Source organism: Dipodomys merriami, unplaced genomic scaffold, assembly GCF_024711535.1.
Source record: "Dipodomys merriami isolate MVZ:Mamm:240054 unplaced genomic scaffold, mDipMer1.0.p SCAF_5, whole genome shotgun sequence".
Classification (NCBI taxonomy): domain Eukaryota; kingdom Metazoa; phylum Chordata; class Mammalia; order Rodentia; family Heteromyidae; genus Dipodomys; species Dipodomys merriami.
In genome coordinates this window covers 27590376-27607201 of record NW_027206068.1, presented here as the reverse complement: position 1 = coordinate 27607201, position 16826 = coordinate 27590376, and the positions used below count along the sequence as shown (strand labels likewise).

Below are 16826 nucleotides of genomic sequence, written 5' to 3'. Positions count from 1 at the left end.
TGAGTGTTAGTCACACCTTTACACTTGCTCCCAAGCTTTGGGAATCCGGAGACAGTCCGAGACGCAGGCCCGTATCCCCCCCCCCCTCCCCGCCGGCAGCCCGGTGGCCCTCGGGGTCTCACACCGAATGACTGCCATTCCCCGAGGAAGGACCTGCCGCCTTACGTAACGACACTTCGCGAGGAGAAAGGGCAGATAAGAAAATAGGGCGCCAAATCTTCTTCTCCCCCACACACAGCCGTCACACCCCAAAAGGAGTGTTCCTCCGGGGACTTCCCTCCCTCCTCCCCCCTCCCCCCCCTCCCCGGCGCGGCCGGTCCGCCATCGGGGGAGGGGAAGCGCTTTCCAAACAGTCATCTCTTCCTCTTCGGGCCGCCAACGCCGACCGCACCACAGTCTCCTCCGCCCCGGCCCCGTCCCCTCCCCCGCCCCAGCCTGGGTCGGAGCCAAACCCCACAGGAATGCGGCCGGTCACATGCGCTGCGGCGGCGGTGGACGTGCCTCTCCCCCCGCGCCCCAAGGAGACCCAGCGCCATCTTGCCCTGACGCAGTTACAAAGTCACAGGGGAGATTGTGTCTCCTCAGCCGCGCCAGCGCCCCAAAAAGTCTCGCAGAGGCCGAGCCGGGGGCCCTCACCTCGCGCAGGGACAGGAGAAAGTGGTCAGGGAGGAAGCCTTTGCGATCTCCTTCGCCACTGCATGAGTTCCAGACCGGCCGCGGCGGCAACCATCACCTTCGTCACTTCTCCCTCACTGCCTTTGCAACAGCCTCCCCCGACGCCAGGGCCCCACCCGCTGCTGCAGCATGAGGTCATCACCAGCCAATCACAACGTGCCCGACGGAACACAGCGGGCGCCGATTGGCTGCCGACGCCGCCTCTGCCTCTCCCCACTCGGCTTACCCAGCGCCCCCGGGTCGCGCTGGGGCATGAAGACGGAAACCGCCATTTCGGGGGATAGCCCCCCCACACACCCCAAAAATATCAAGGCCGTAACTGCCGTGTCATTCTTCGGGGGGGGGGAGGTGGAAATCCTTGCCCTACTCTCTCGCCTCTCACTAACCGGCTCTCTACCCCCTCCCTCGTGGAATCACATAAAGGAATTCCCGTTCCCCTCCCCGCATTGTCCCGCAGCAGGGCCAAGCCTAGGAGCCTGCGACGGCAACGGCAGCTTTTACCCCGATAAACGGTGGCAGGGAGGCGGCGGTGCCTGGTGGCGGCGGCTTTTTTTGTTGTTGTTCCGCTGCTTCCCCCCCCCTCCCCCGGCCTCTTCCGTTTCTCGTTCCTCCATCGAGATGGCGGGGAGCGCGCCAGCCCCGCTTTTATCCGGAGCCCGGAGCCTGCGCACTGGAGCTTCCTTCGGCCCCTAGTGGGCGTCGAGTGACACCCTAGCCGGGCTCACCCCGCGCCGGAGGCCAGCCTGGGACGGGGCGGGGGCGGGGACGACCGGAACGGAGGCTGCTCGAGGGTGGGAACGGACGCCTCACTTGAAGGGGGCCATGGGAAAGGGGGGGTCGGTCGTTCCCGGGCCCTGCTGACCTCCGTCCACCTACTAGTGGCCTTGGGCCCAAGCTCGCCTCTCTCCAGACCGGGGAGGACCGGTAAAGAGCCAACCTTCCCCTGCCCCCGCACGCCGAGACTTCCGACCCCAGCCTTCCCCCAAAACCTTCGGTGACTTGTTGAGTGCTTGTGTTGTGGGGGAAAAAAAGACGGAGATTCCGGCCTTCCACAGCCTCCGGAGCGTTCTCTGCGCGCCTCGGTGGAGAGGGAGTCGGCGGGCGGCAGCCCACAAGCAAAATGGCGGCGGGCGGCTTCGTCCCCTCCCCCCTGCCCCTGCGGAGCGGGGCGGGCGGGCCCCGTGCACTCGCCGCCGCCGCCGCCGCCGCCGCCGCCGCCGCGGCCGCCGCCGCCGTCGCCGCCATTTTCCCAGAGCGAGAAGCAGTGACACTGAGCGGGCGCAGGGGGCCGAGTCGGAGACGGTGCCTGAGTTCGGGAGCGGCCACTGAGGGGGCATAGACGCTCGGAGCAGCCTCGCCATCGCCTCTGCGTTCCTGCCGACTGCCCGGGTGCCCCCTCCCCTACTCCTCGGCTCCTTCGGAAGAGGCTGCGCGCTGCTGTTTGGGGAGGGGGTGTGTGGAGCCCGGTCCTCGGTCCGCAGTGGCTGCTGTCGGGGGGTCGCCTGACCGCGGAGGTGTGCAGACACTCCTTGGGGGTCGAGCAAATTACGGGGTTCGGGTGTCTGGTGTGTGAACATCACAGGTCAGTGCCTGTCGTCTCTGGGGGAGTTCTGGGGGTGTGCAGGGTGGGGGACCTGCGTTTCGGGGGTGGGGGCTTGTGTTGGGGGGGGGTCCTCAGCTACAGCCTTGGGGAACCGGGGGTGAGGGTCCAGGTTTCCCTCAGGTGTCTTCGCCCGGGCAAGACATAGCTCGTAGAAACCGAATCGATCCTTTCTCCTGCCCGTGCCTAGAAAGGGAGCATTATGGCGGGTTTTGGGGTAGTGGAAGGGGGAACCGGCAGTTGACCCCCCTTGGGAGTGGGGGTTAGGGAGGGGCGGCCTGTCCCCCGGGCCCCAGGTCCGGGCCGCTGAGGTGCCGAGGGCGAGCGGAGAGTGCTGAGGTGGGCCCGGGGTCCCGGGCGCCTCCAGCCCCGCCGCCTCGGCTGCGTCTGGTCCAGGTGCAGAAGCGACGGGTAGGCCCCGGCTTCCCTCTGGGCTTTCTGGATTGCCAGGGTCCGGCGTGGCCCCGTCGAGGCGAAAAGGGGGGCTCAGAGACCGCCCTGGGCATCTTGTCTTTGTGGGTGAGCGCGACCGCTCCTCATCCTCTCCCGGAGAGAGAGGGTAAACCCGCCCCTAAGGTGGTCACCCCCGTACCCGGCCCAGCCTTCCCAGTCTCCTCCCCCACTCGGCTTGCATTACGGCTTGTCCTCTGCTGTGCCCGGAGCCTCAGAATCCACAATATGGCTCATTTCAGAACAAGCTTATTTTGACCAAAGGATTGGGATTGGCACCAACGCCGTGACAGCAGACACAGAGGAGAAACAAACGGTTCCCTGTGCTAAACGGGGGAGGGGAGAAAGCAAGCCGAAGGCTCTCTTCCTCCGCTGGTCCTAGTTCCCTCTCGGTCGGCCCTCGCCCGGCTCTCTCTGATGAATAATTCCGGTTTAAAGTCCAAGAGAAACCCCTAGAGTTAGTCCCAGAGCAAATCCCGGAGTTGCCTATTTTAATTCACCTTTTAGAGATGTGAATAACGTGTGAGGTGTTTGGAGTTCTGGAGACCTCGGAGAGAATTAAGTGAGGTGCATTCAATTCTACGATGGAGACATCACTGCCTACCTGGAAAATAGTCTCATTTAGCTCTTAATTTCTAAGATGGAGAGTAAAAACTGTAATTTTCCTCTTTTGTCCTTTACAGATTCTAAAAATGGCGGCCCCAGGCTGATGTTGTGGTAATCTAATCAGCTCGGGTCCTCCACACCCCATGCAGTGCGTTTGTCTGCAGCATATTACAGGCTTATTATGTTTACATGAAAGGACTGGACTCCCCCCCCCCTTCTTTCCCAAGCCATTTTCAAAAATGTGTTGATTTTATTGCAAATTAAAATACTGTTTTAGTTTATTAATTTTATTGGTTTGTCCTGAGGCAAATAAAACAAGACCACTTTTGAAAAAAAATAAAAACATCCAAGTAGCCTTGGAAATTTCATTGGTCAGAATGGATGCTCTTTGATAAAAAAAAATTTTAAGTGCCACTAACAGTTGATATTGTGCTTAATTCAGCCATCTTCAATATCTGAGAGTAAATATGTGTAAGGGTAATGGGGTTGTAGAATTGGTTATGTTAATCTAGAGTGAAACATTTCTTATTTAACTCTTAGAACATTTGGGGCATTTTGGGTTTTGTATTCTATTTCAGAGAGTAAATTTAGGGAACTGTAAAAACAAGCCTAAACCTGTTACTTCACTGGCTGCTATTCTTTCCACTATTGTATTTTACCTTTGTTTTTCCATGTATTTAAGCTTTCCTTAAGACTCATTAAGAGGTTGTGGTTTTGGTAAAGTGATAACTCTACTTTGCTGCCTTTAAAATTTATCTTATAGCATATATCATCATTATGTAAGTAAAAAGTAAGCCTTTAGTTCTTGATTCCCACCTCCCACAACCTCTAAACATGCCCATTTACCGAATATGGGATTGTAGAATTTAGTTTGCTTTAATAGACCTTAAATAAAAGCATTACCATAATAGAGTCTAGAATACATTTTGTGTCATTTTCAGGATCTTATACACTGAAACCAAAATTAAATGGTGTCAGGTATCATTTAACTGTATTTTTGAAAGTGTGAATGGTTAAAATTTATTTGCATAGTAGGAGACTGATCTTTTGGGGCTAAACTAACCAGTAAGCTGTGAGTGGGCCATTAATGACATTTAATGATCATTGTGGAGCAACTGGAAGATGACTTTCTGTCCAGTAGTATTTATAAAGGTTGGAGACTATGTATCCTTTCATTATTCTCTTATTCTATTATGAACATTTTTAGGGAGGGTTTTACTTCATATTGTAAATATCTAAACTAAGTTGATAATAAGATTCTGTTCTACAAAATAAGTATAGGAATAACTGACAGGCTTTTTTTGTTTTTAAACATAGCAGTGAGTTTCATCCTTGAAGACCGAATCTGCAGCCTCACTTAGAATCTTTGAAATAATTTATTATGTAATGAAATATTGGTGGGTAGTAGAAATTGTATAGGGATTTGAGATCAGTACTTATTTGCATTATGCTTTACAATTTAGATCTGTCACTGCCATATAGAATACTGTGCATTATTTTATTACATACATGGTTAATATTTGTGGTTCAGAGGTTGGTAATTGAAACTTGCTATCCAGTATATAAAATTATTGTATTCTTATAGGTTTCATTTGTGTAGCAATAGGAGGAAACTCTATACCTCTGGTTTTCTTGATAGTGACCTTGATAAGGTCTAGACACAGAAAGCAATTAGACTCACATAGACAATATCAAGTTAAAAAAAAGTCTCCAGTCTACTTTCTTCATACTGATTTGCTTCATTGCCTTGGGTTTTGTCTTATTTAGCTGTTTATCTTGATGTTTTGATTTTTGTAAATAGACTGTGTTGTACTTCAAGTAGGTATTTATAGATAACATTCCTTAAAAAATTTTTTTTTAATCAATTGACCATACATGTGTTAAGTTAGGACTGTGGAGGCAAATTTATTAAAAGGTTTTTGTACTTCATGTTCCAGGGCAGTTTTTAAACATTTTGTCCTTTTGGGAAAAACTAGTCAAATGAGGAATTACTTATTTATCTAAGTGGATTTATAGAAAACCTTGATGTAACTTGGGAGTAAATTTTTATTTGTAGAGACTTTACTTTGATCATATTTAGCTTTTGTTGTCAGTGTAAATGATCTCTTAAGTTTAAAACCTTTATAGGTCTGTTTTTCCCTTAAACTCTGTATGACTACAATTTTGGTTTGTCTGATTTCCTGACAGCTTCCCACAGAGAATCTTAGCAACTCTCTGTAGCATTCTCTCTCTCTCTCTCTCTCTGCCTGTCTCTTTCTATATATAATATTGAGCCCAGTACTTCTAGAATTTAAAAATGAGAAAATAAAAAAATATGTATAATATCGTGCCCTAGCACTTCTAGAATCTTAAAAACTAGAAAGTAGGAAGAAAAATGAATTGATAAATGAGGAGAAATTTCTTTCCTCAATATATAACTCAGAGGTCTTAGAGAAAATAACTTTAAACTGATATTTTAATTTCTAAGAATAATATGGTCATTTCATTAATTAATCTCTAAAAGAAGCATGTAGGTTTTTTTTTTCTTTTTTTTTTTTTTTTGAGACCTGTAGTTTATTTTATATTGTGCCAGTATTGGTGCTTGAACTCAGGGCCTGGGGACTGCTCCTTAGCTTTTCCCTCAAGGCTGGTGCCCTGACACTCACTTGAGCCACAGCTCCACTTCCCACCCTTTTAGTGATTAGTTGGAGCTAAGAGTATCACAGATGCTTTCCTACCCAGTCTGGCTTTGAACCACAGCCCTCAAATCTCAGCTGCCTGAGTAGCTAAAGTTACAAAGCTTGAGCCATCAGTGCTTGATAGTAGTTTTATTTTTGAGGGTATAGTACATAAATTTGAAGAGATTTGCTTTCTTGAAAGTTACTACTGGATCATACATATGTACTATCTTAGTGTTTAAAATGTATAAAATCAACAGAACTTGGAAGCACTTTCAGAATTGCTTAGGTTATAATAGTCTACGGTTTTCTTAGCATTGGTTACATCTATTTTAAAATATATTTTGGTCACCTGTAATCCCAACACTGGGAAGAGACTCAGAAGGTTGGCAAATTGAGGTTACCTTGGTCTATATAGCAAGACCTTTCATAAACTAATAAAAAAAATATTGGGCAAGTATCAAAAACATAAAATATTTTTATAAAGTGTAATCAAGATAAAAAGAGACTGGAGGTATGGCTGTAGTGGTAGAACACCTGCCTAGCAAGAATGAAACCTTGAGTTCAATCCCTAGTACTGCAAGGAAAAAAAAATGATTTATGTAGCTTTTTTTTCCCCACTTTTTACAATTGTAGAAGGAAGATAATTACCAACTCTTAGATTGCTTGATTTAGAGTTAATCCAAAGAAAGAAGCACTTTTGCTTCTGACATTTATCATTGAGGACGAATATTGAGTAATCACATCTGTATCTTTGCCAACTTGCTTTCAGAATTAAAGGTCTGAGCCTGTGACAGAAACTTGAGCTATATAACAATGGGATTGAGTTGTTTTGATTTGTAGTACATATAGCAGTACTTAAACTCAGTACCTCCTTATACTCTTCTGGCTTTTTTTTACTCATGGTTGGTGTTCTACCACTTGAGCAATGCCTCCAATTTTGACTTTTTAAAGGCTAATGGAGATAAGAGTCTCCCAGATTTGTTGCTCTGACTGGCTGTAAACTTTGATAATCAGATCTCTGCTTCATGGGTAGCTAGAATGACATTTTAAAAGCAATTTTTGTTTAAGAACTAAAGGTTTTATCCTGATAAGTTCTTTTTTTTTTTGGTCAGTCGTGGGGCTTGAACTCTGGGCCTGGGCACTGTCCCTGCGCTCTTCAGCTCAAGGCGAGCACTCTACAGCTTGAGCCACAGCACCACTTCCCTGATAAGTTATTTTAAATTTGAATTTAAACTTTTTCATTTTTTTCACTGTTTTGTCTAAGAACAAAGTCAAGCCTAATGTCAGTGGTTTATAGCAAAAAAATGAGAAGCAGATATTACTTACCCCTTGGAATATTAGTAAGCTTTGGATTTTGTTTGTTTTTGTCGGTCGTGGGGCTTAAACTCTGGGCCTGGGCTCTGTCCCTGAGCTCTTCAGCTCAAGGCTAGGGCTCTACCACTTGAGCCACAGCGCCACTTCCAGTTTTCTGGTGGTTCATTGGAGATAAGAGTTTCACAGACTTTCCTATTCAAGCTGGCTTTGAACCATGATGCTCAGATCTCAGCCTCCTGAGTAGCTAGGATTACAGGTGTGAGCCACAGGTGCCCAGCAGGCTTTGGTTTTTATAAAGGCTCATAGATAAGGAGAAATACGAAGATACATTTTTTTAATAGCTGTTTTCTTCATAGACTAAAAAATGTATTTTTTATTTTTATTGTTTTTATGCAAGTCCTGGGACTTAAACTCAGGGCCTAGGTGCTGGTCTCTTGAGTTTTTGTGCTCAAGGTTAGTGATCTACTACTTGAGCCAAAGCTTGACTTTCAGCTTTTTTTGGATAGTTTATTGGAAATAAGAGTCCCATGGACTTTATTTCCTGCTTGGGATGGCTTCAAACTGCAATCCTCAGATCTCAGACTCTTGAATAGCTAGGGTTACTGGCATGAGCCTCTTGTCAGAAGAAAATCTTTTTTTCCCATATTAATACATCTTTCCACTTTATTCTTTTTAAAAATTTTTATTTTTATTTTTATTTTTATTTTTTTGTCAGTTGTGGAGCTTGAACTCTGGGCCCGGGCGCTCTCCCTGCACTCTTCAGCTCAAGGCCAGCACACTACTGCTTGAGCCCACAGTGCCACTTCCAATTTTCTAGTGGTTTACTGGAGATAAGAGTCTCACGGAGTTTCCTTCCCCGGGCTGGCTTTGAACCCAGATCCTCAGATCTCAGCCTCCTGAGTAGCTAGGATTACAGGCATGAGCCACCGGCTCCTGCTTAAAAAGTTTATTGTTATTATGGAGGTGATATACAGAGGTGTTGCATTACATGAGTCAGATAGTAAGTACATTTCTTTTTTTTGGGGGGGGGGAGAGGTCCGGTCGTGGGGCCTGAACTCTGGGCCTGGGTGCTGTCCCTCAGCTCTTCAGCTTAAGGCCAGCGCTCTACCACTTGAGCCACAGCGCCACTTCCGGCTTTTTTCTTTTTGCTTATGTGGTGCTGAGGAATCGAACCCAGGGCCTCATGCATGCAAGGCCAGCGCTCTACCACTGAGCCACCTTCCCAGTACATTTCTTTTCAAACAATGTCATTTACTTCTCCCTCCTTCCCATCTCCACCCACAAGTTATATAGTTCACTTTCATCAATGTCCAGTATGCTCCACTTTATTCTTCTTAATGACTACATAGTAGTAGAAGAATTGGTTTTTTTTTGGTTGGTCATGGTGTTTCAACTCCCTTGAGGCTTGGACACTGTCCCTGAGCACTCTTTTGCTCAAGACTAGTGAGTGCTCCACCATTTTGAGCCACATTGCCACTTGCCACTTTGTTTTCTGGTGGTTAATTGGCAATAGTAGTCCTAGCTTGACTGGCTTTTGGTTGGTGGTGGGGCTTGAACTCTGAGACTGGGTACTATCACTCAGCTTTTCAGCTCTACCAGTTGAGCCATAGTGCCACTTCTGTTTTTTGTTTTTTGTTTTTTTTTCCTGGTGGTTTATTGGAGATAAGAGTCTTATGGAGCTGGGAAGGTGGCTCAGTGGTAGACGCTTGCCTTGCATGCCTGAGGCCCTGGGTTCGATTCCTCAGCACCACATAAGCAAAAAGATAAAAGCCGGAAGTGGTGCTGTGGCTCAAGTGGTAGGGCACTAGCCTTGAGCTGAAGAGCTGAGGGACAGCGCCCAGGCCCAGAGTTCAGGCCCCACAACCGGACCCCCCCCCTCCCAAAAAAAAAAAAAAAGAGTCTCATGGACTTTCCTGCCCTGGCTGGCTTTGAACTGCGATCCTCAGATCTCAGCCTCATGAATAGCTAGAGGATTACAGGTATGAGCAACCGGTGCCCAGCTTGTCCTGACTGGGTTTGAATTGTGATCCTCAAATCTCAGCCTTCTGTGTAGGATTACAGGTGTGAGCCACCAGCACCTCGCTGAGAAAATCTTAACATGACTAATTTAAATTGATAGTGATCTGAGGTTGGAGAAATACGTAGTAATGCTCATTCATAAAATAAAACTTTCATTTGGAATTATTTGCTTTTTTGCTTCTCTATTAAGTGAGTAGTTGGTTGGATTGACACAGCTTCAAATTGTCATTCCTCCATGAAAACAATATTATGGAAGACCAGATAAAAGATGAATCTGAATAGCTACTACTTTACTGGCACCAAGGATATGTGGAGAATAAGACTGCCTTGAGAAAGCTTATTCTCATAGTTTATTTATTTATGTTTTGTTTGTATGTGGGGGATAGACCGCTAGCTTAAATGAAGGATTTGTTAAAAGGCTACAGGAAAATCTCACAGAAATTCTTTGAATACAGATGGTCCTCACAGAAATTAACAAGGTGATAGCGAGCTCCTCCCTATTCTCTATCTTAATTCCTTTGCTTAACTGACAGGCTGGCTGGGAGATGAATGTGGGAAAGATATTTATGGTATGTGGACCAGAGTTTCTTTGTATGGGCAGAAGCAGAAAACACATATTTACCTAAAAACATCATGTGAATCCCACCCGACCACCCCTTCCCGTGCCAGCCCCAGACTTCCCTCCCTCCACAGGAATACAAAAGTGCACAGGGAGGGGAACGGCCCTGTAGGGACCCCAGGAGTGAGGGGGGCAGCTGGAGGACACTTAGAGTGCCTGACTTGGCTCGAGGGGCTGTGGTGGGAGGGCTTACAAAAATAATTGGTATATCAGATTGCTAAAAATGCAAACATCCGTTGAATATAAAGGTAATGTTTTGCTTTAACTTTATATAAAATAGTGTTAAAAGTTACTGAAAAATTTTGTGAGTACTAGTTCCTATATACTGTTTATCAGATCAATTTGTAACATTTTATCCTATTTGCATTATTCTTTCTCTAAATCTGTTGATCTATGTATAGGAAATAAAATGGATCTATCTATATATGTGTATAAGTGAAATGGATATATATATATATATATATATATATATATACACATACCTACACACATATAGAGTGAGGAGCTAGACAATTGATATGTAATATCTTTTAGTTAAATACTTCTCACTGATATCTTACATATTGATCACATGGAGTGCTTATTACAGTGAACATTTCCGTTTCCCATTCTAGGCCTACATTTTATGCCATAATTGCATTCTTAGAGTGGGGCCTTGAAACTGCATTTTAATAGTTTCAGCTGAATTGTTACCACAGCTTTTTGCTCTTTGTTTTTAGAAGGAAAGTGAGCCATTGAGAGGTTATGTAATTTTTCCCCCTAGGTTTTGTAGTTAGAGTATCAGGGATTGAAATCTCTGTTTTTTTCCGGTTGCTAGTCCTATAATCCTAGCTACTCCGGAGGCTAGATTGAGGCTTTGAGTTCAGGGCCATCCCAGGCAGAAAAGTCCATTGAGACTCTTTATCTCCAGTTAACCACCAGAAAACCTGAAGTGGCCCTGAGGCTCAAAGTGGCCCTGTGGCTCAAAGTGATAGAGTGCTAGCCTTGAGCAAAAAGAGCTCAGGAACAGTGTGCAGAGCCTGAGTTTAAGCCCACAACTGGGGGAAAAACATCTGGGCCTTGATACTTAAGTCTTTAATGGTTTTTCTAGGAAATGATGCTGGACATCTCTCTTTAGAAGGCTGGCCATTAGTTGAGTTGCTGAATAAGGGATTATTGGTCTTTATACAGTACCATGTGACACACTGGTGCATTGCTTTTGTACATACCACTCTAAGATGTTTTTTAGGACTTGTGTGTTATTTAGATAAGGATCTTGGATTGAAATTACAGCAATACTGTTGGGATCAAGTGTGGTATAAGCCTTGAATGCCAAGATAAAAGAATATATACTTAGTGGGAAAGGTACTGAAAAATTTCATTTGGAGAATAATATAATGGGATAGGCTTAATTACCCCCTCCAAATTTTAGGATTGTAAAAGTAACATACATACACATATGGTTTTTTTTTCCCTTTCTCCAGATTAAGATTTGAATTCAGTATTGCTTGGCTTGATTGCTCAGCTGGTGCTCTACACTTGTGCCACACCTCAAGTCCAGCTTTCTTTGCTGATTATTTTGTAGATGGAGTCTAGTGAACTTTTCTGCTTAGACTGGCCTCAACTCAAGCTCCATCAGATCTCAGTCTCCTGAATAGCTAGGATTATAGGTGTGAGCTATTGGTGCCCAGCTAAGTAATATGCAATTATTAAACAGTACTTGCTAGAGGTGGAGGTACATACTTTTAATAAAGCATTAGGGAGGTGGAGACAGGAAGATTGCAAATTTAAGGCCAACCCAGATACATACATTGCAGCACCATGTCACAAAACCCAAGGGCTAGGGATATAGATCAATGAGTGGCAGATCACTTGCCTGGAGTGTGCAGGGCTCTCAGCGTGGTACACAACATTTCAAAGTAAAACAACAGCCAGCAAAAAAAATCGCAATACTTTTTTTATTTTTATTTTTTTATTGTGAAAATACTGCCCAATACTTTTTTTTTTTTTTTTCCGGCTGTGGGGCTTTTTTTTTTTTTTTTTGTCGGCTGTGGGGCTTGAACTCTGGGCCTGGGCGCTGTCCCTCAGCTCTTCAGCTCAAGGCGAGCGCTCTACTACTTGAGCTACAGCGCCACTTCCGGTTTTCTGGTGATTTATTGGAGATCGGAGTCTCACGGTCTCTCCTGCCCGGGTTGGCTTTGAACTGCGATTCTCAGATCTCAGCCTCCTGAGTAGCTAGGATTACAGGTGTGAGCCACCAGCGCCCGGCCCAATACTTCTTTAAAGGCAATATAGCACAAGAGAGAAGAGTAGAGATTCTAGAACTATATACCATGGTGGTTTCAGGTTGTACTCTTATATGGCCTTGGGTAAATTATTTACCTTTTTTTGCAAAATGGAGATGACAGTGGAGCATATCTCATGGAGTTGTTTTAAGAATTCAGTGAAGTAAGAGATGCAAAATTCTTAACAGCCAGGCCCCAGTGCCTCAGGCTGAGCTCTCAGGATCAAGGTTCAAAGTCAGCCCCAGCAGGAAAGTCCTTGAGACCATTATTTCCAATGAACAATTCCCGCACCCCCCCCCCCAAAAAAAAGCCAGAGGTGGAATTGTGGCTCAAGTGGTAGAGCACTAGCCTTTAGCAAAAAAGCTCAGGGACAGGCATTGAGTTCAGTCCTCAGAACCAGAATACATACTTCCTCCCCATCTCCCCCTCTGTAGTTCTATTACAGTTTCATTACTTGTTTCTAAAAGAAAAGATTCTCTAAGGTAATCACTGTTTGTAATTTGTTTTGCCTACAGTGTTTTTTTGTTTTTGTTTTGGGTCCGGTCATGGGGCCTGAACTCTGGGCCTGGGCGCTGTCCCTCAGCTCTTCAGCTCAAGGCTAGCGTTCTACCACTTGAGCCACAGCGCCACTTCAGGCTTTTTTTCTTTCTGCTTATGTGGTGCTGAGGAATCGAACTCAGGGCCTCATGCATGAAGAAAATTTCTTTGACCTTCATTGAATCAAGTTGCAAGATGAATACTCCTTTCAAAATATTTTTAAAAATCCAAGCAAGTTGAATAAATATAAACTGCTCTGTGATGTGTCTGCCAATTGAGCTGAATGTTCATAAGGATTGTATGCTTGTTCTCAGATTGCCTATTTTCATTGTTTTGCAATTAGTATTTTACTAAATATTATACAGTCAATAAGTGGATATAAAGAGAAAGTTGTTTAAATGAAAACTAAGTAAAGTACTTTGGAAAACTGTATACAGGCCAATAAACAGTTAAAGGATTTTCAAGTTAGGCCTGGGTAAGATAACCAACGATTATGGGACAATTAATCCAGAGGAAAGTCTGCAGGCACATTACTCAAGTGTGTTAAGTGTTTTGCCTTGAAATAAAATAAGACCAAAATCTGTAGATAATACATTATTCATGTTTGATTGTGAGGTGAAAATCCAGAATTTTAATCAGAGAAGACATACCTAAAGAATACATTTTAGGGGCTGGGAAGGTGGCTCAGTGGTAGAGCACTTGCCTTGCATGCATGAGGCCCTGGGTTTGATTCTTCAGCACCACATAAGCAGGAAAAAAAAAGCCGGAAGTGGCATTGTGGCTCAAGTGGTAGAGCGCTAGCCTTGAGCTGAAGAGCTGAGGGACAGCGCCCAGGCCCAGAGTTCAGGCTCACAACCGGACCTCCCCCCCCCCAAAAAAAACAATACATTTTAGCTTGATATTGTAAATTAAAAATACAATATTTATTTTTTCTGACAGTCTTGGGGCTTGAACTCAGAGACTGGGCACTGACCCTGAACTTCTTTGCTCAAGACTAGTGCTCTGCCACTGGAGCTCCATTTCCACCTTTTTTTGGTAATTTATTGGAGGTGAGAGTCTTATAGATGTTCTTCCCCAGGCTGGCTTAGAGCCAAGCTCCTCAGCTATCAGCCTCCTGAGTAGCTAGGATTATAGGTATGAACTACTGGTGCTCGGCAATGTTTAGGTTTTTAAAATAATTTTCCCTGATAAATGTTACATCAACTTCTAGACACTTTGTATGTAAAATCATATTTACTTAATTTTTTTCTAAGTATGTTAATGTTTGATGTTTTGAGACAAATTGTTGAGATACATGCAGCCAGGAAGAGAGAATATTGTTTCTTTATGTGACTATTCTAGTTATTGTAAGAAATAGTAGTGATGTTTTATAATTAACTCATATTTTGCTAATTCTTTTCTGATCATAATAAAAAAGGTTTTATAATTTATATAATTAAAATTATATTTGTTTAATAGGGAATGAATCCCTATTATCTTTTTAACTTTTTCATTTAGTATTTTGGAAGTTCTTTCAGATTCTCCCACTAGTTTGTCCAATAGTGTTTATAGGGAGTGACTCTAGTTGATAAAAATGACAGATTTCAAGTGGTTCTGATAGATTGACTTTATCAAGAGCCAATAACACTAACTGCCTTATGAGATCTAAATTATACTCTTCTTTAGGACCATTTGAACTCTGATATTTTTATAAACAATTCATTTAGTGGCATATATAGTTAAATGTTTTCTATGTAAAAGTATCAAAGTAGCTATTAGGGTTTATTTTGCTTATACTTAAGGGGAATAACTGATTTTTTTGCTAATTTTGCCAGGGTCAGTTTATTTGGTTTAAATTTAAGTATGCAATCGGTGTATTATAACTGTACAGCAAAATTGTTATTACTGTGTACTAGTATTAGAATTGAGGAAAGAAGTATTAAAAAGAACTGAGAATGAGATAATGAAAAGTGGAATGGACCCAGTTGTCTGGGCCTTATACCTATAATCTTAGCTACTGAGAAGGCTAGATTTTGAGGATCTCTGTTCTAAGCCAGCCTGAGCAGAAAAGTCCATGAACTTTATCTCCAAAATAGCCAGAATAAAACAAGTCTTCAGATGTAGCTCAAGTGATAGAGCACCAGCCAAGCAACCTAGGCCAGAGATCCCAAGATCCTGAGTTAAAACCCAATACTAAAAAAAAAAAGACAAAGGAGAATAACCTCAGAAAATTTACAGAATTGTGGGGAGAAGCAGAGGAGAATATGGTAGTAGTAAAAAACAAAAATTAGAAAAAAACTTTTTGTATAATCAAATTTACATTGAAATGTTATTAATATGAAAATATCAATTCTTGGTATTTCCATATTATATAAGTACTCACTTATCTTTTGCTACTAATCGATTTCCCATTTCTATAATTTATTGTTTTTAGAATGTTAAATAAATGTAATATCATATAACCTTTAGGATTGGCTTTTAAAAAAGGAAAGCAGTATGATTCTATTGAGATTGATCCAGGTTGTTGTTTATATCAGTGGTTTGCTTCTTTATAATACTGCTATTTATTTAATGCTATTTTCATAGTAGTTAACACGGAGAACATGAGCTTCAGAGTTTTCCTTTGAAATTAATAGAGTATACTTTTTCTCACATTCTTTGCTAACCTTTCTGACTTTTCTACTGTCTTCGATCTCTAACTCCTTTGAGACACATGATTACACATAGTAGTGGAGGACCAGCAAAGTGTTTGCCTATCATAGAGAGGTCCTGGGCTTTGATCCTAGTACTAATAGAAAGAGAAATTAGTGACCCTTTAAATGATGTGATGTATTATGCTTTGTAACACTCACTTAATACTTCTGTACACAAATGTAACATTTTAAGAAATTTTAGGTGATTATTCATATGATTGAAAATTCTGTATTTTCATATTGAGCAGCACATTCTGAGATCTAAAGTTGGTCATATAGTGAACAAAATTGCAATTAGTTACATTCTTAGAGTGTGACCAGAGTTTATTCTTTAAAGTTTTGTGTGTGAGAAATAGGAATTTTATGTTTATACCTGGAAACTTTAATCTGAATTGCTACTTGCATAAAAGATCACATTTTTTAAAATTAGATTTTATACTGTAGTTCAGTGGTTGCCAACATTTGGAAGATGAAACATATTTAAAAATAATAGGATGTTGCATTAAAAAGCCAGATAGAATAAAACTTGCTCTAATTTGAAGAATTTGGGAATAGAGGGGCATACCAGAAGTTAGGCTAGTTACAAAGTTGGCATTGATCATAGCTCCCTAGAATCTCTCCATTATATATTAGCAAAAAAATAGTTCACTATGTCATATTTATACCTGCTCTATCTTTTTAGGCAAATTTTAGGTTCACAGAAAAATTGAGCAGAAAGTTCTCAAATGTTCTGTCAACATGTGCACAGCCTCTTCTATCATCAACATCTTTTATCAGTGTAGTTGGTACATTTGTCAGTTAACATTGACACATTAGTATCGTCAACCAAAGTCCATAGTTTACATTATGGTTCACTCTTTGTATTCATGTTTTATTGTGAAAAAATGTGTTATTTCATACTTGTTACTTTGATTTACAAGAGCTAAAGATATGGTAAACTGCTATTATGAAGTTCACCAAAATAATGACTGATTTGGGAAAGTTCTCTGACTATAGGAAAGGGTGATTTATACTAGGTAATATAAGGGTTGCCATTGGTTCTTTCTTTAAAATATTTAATCTTATCAGACAGGATTTCAGGCTCTATCTCATGAAGAGATTAAGGAATCATTAATAATAAGTGGCTGAGTGTGTTTAAGCATTGCTGCTTGATACTGAATTTATAGTAACAGTTGATTGGAATTTAATTAGATATGAAACACTATAGCACTAAACTTCTTACATAACAAAAAAATCTTTTGTTGCTGCTCTTTTTGCAATACTGAGGGATTTGAACTCGGCCCTACAACTACTTAAGCTATATACCTTGAGTCAGCTTTTAGATGATTATTTCAGAGATAGATACTTGAGGACTTTTTTTTTTCTCAAATGGCTTTGAATCTCAGTCCTCTGGATTTCAGCCTCCTGAGT

General features: G+C 42.7%; 1 protein-coding gene across 4 annotated transcripts in view; it reads left to right on the top strand.

Moving 5' to 3' along the window:
• The first annotated feature begins 1914 nt into the window (after positions 1 to 1914).
• Kmt2e (lysine methyltransferase 2E (inactive)) overlaps positions 1915 to 16826 on the top strand; it is an 80513-nt gene continuing 65601 nt past the window's right edge. For all 4 annotated transcript variants that reach the window (XM_069996275.1, XM_069996277.1, XM_069996274.1 and 1 more), the window contains exon 1: positions 1915 to 2257. The gene's annotated coding sequence lies outside the window, so the exon portion shown is untranslated. The remainder of the gene's footprint in view (positions 2258 to 16826) is intronic.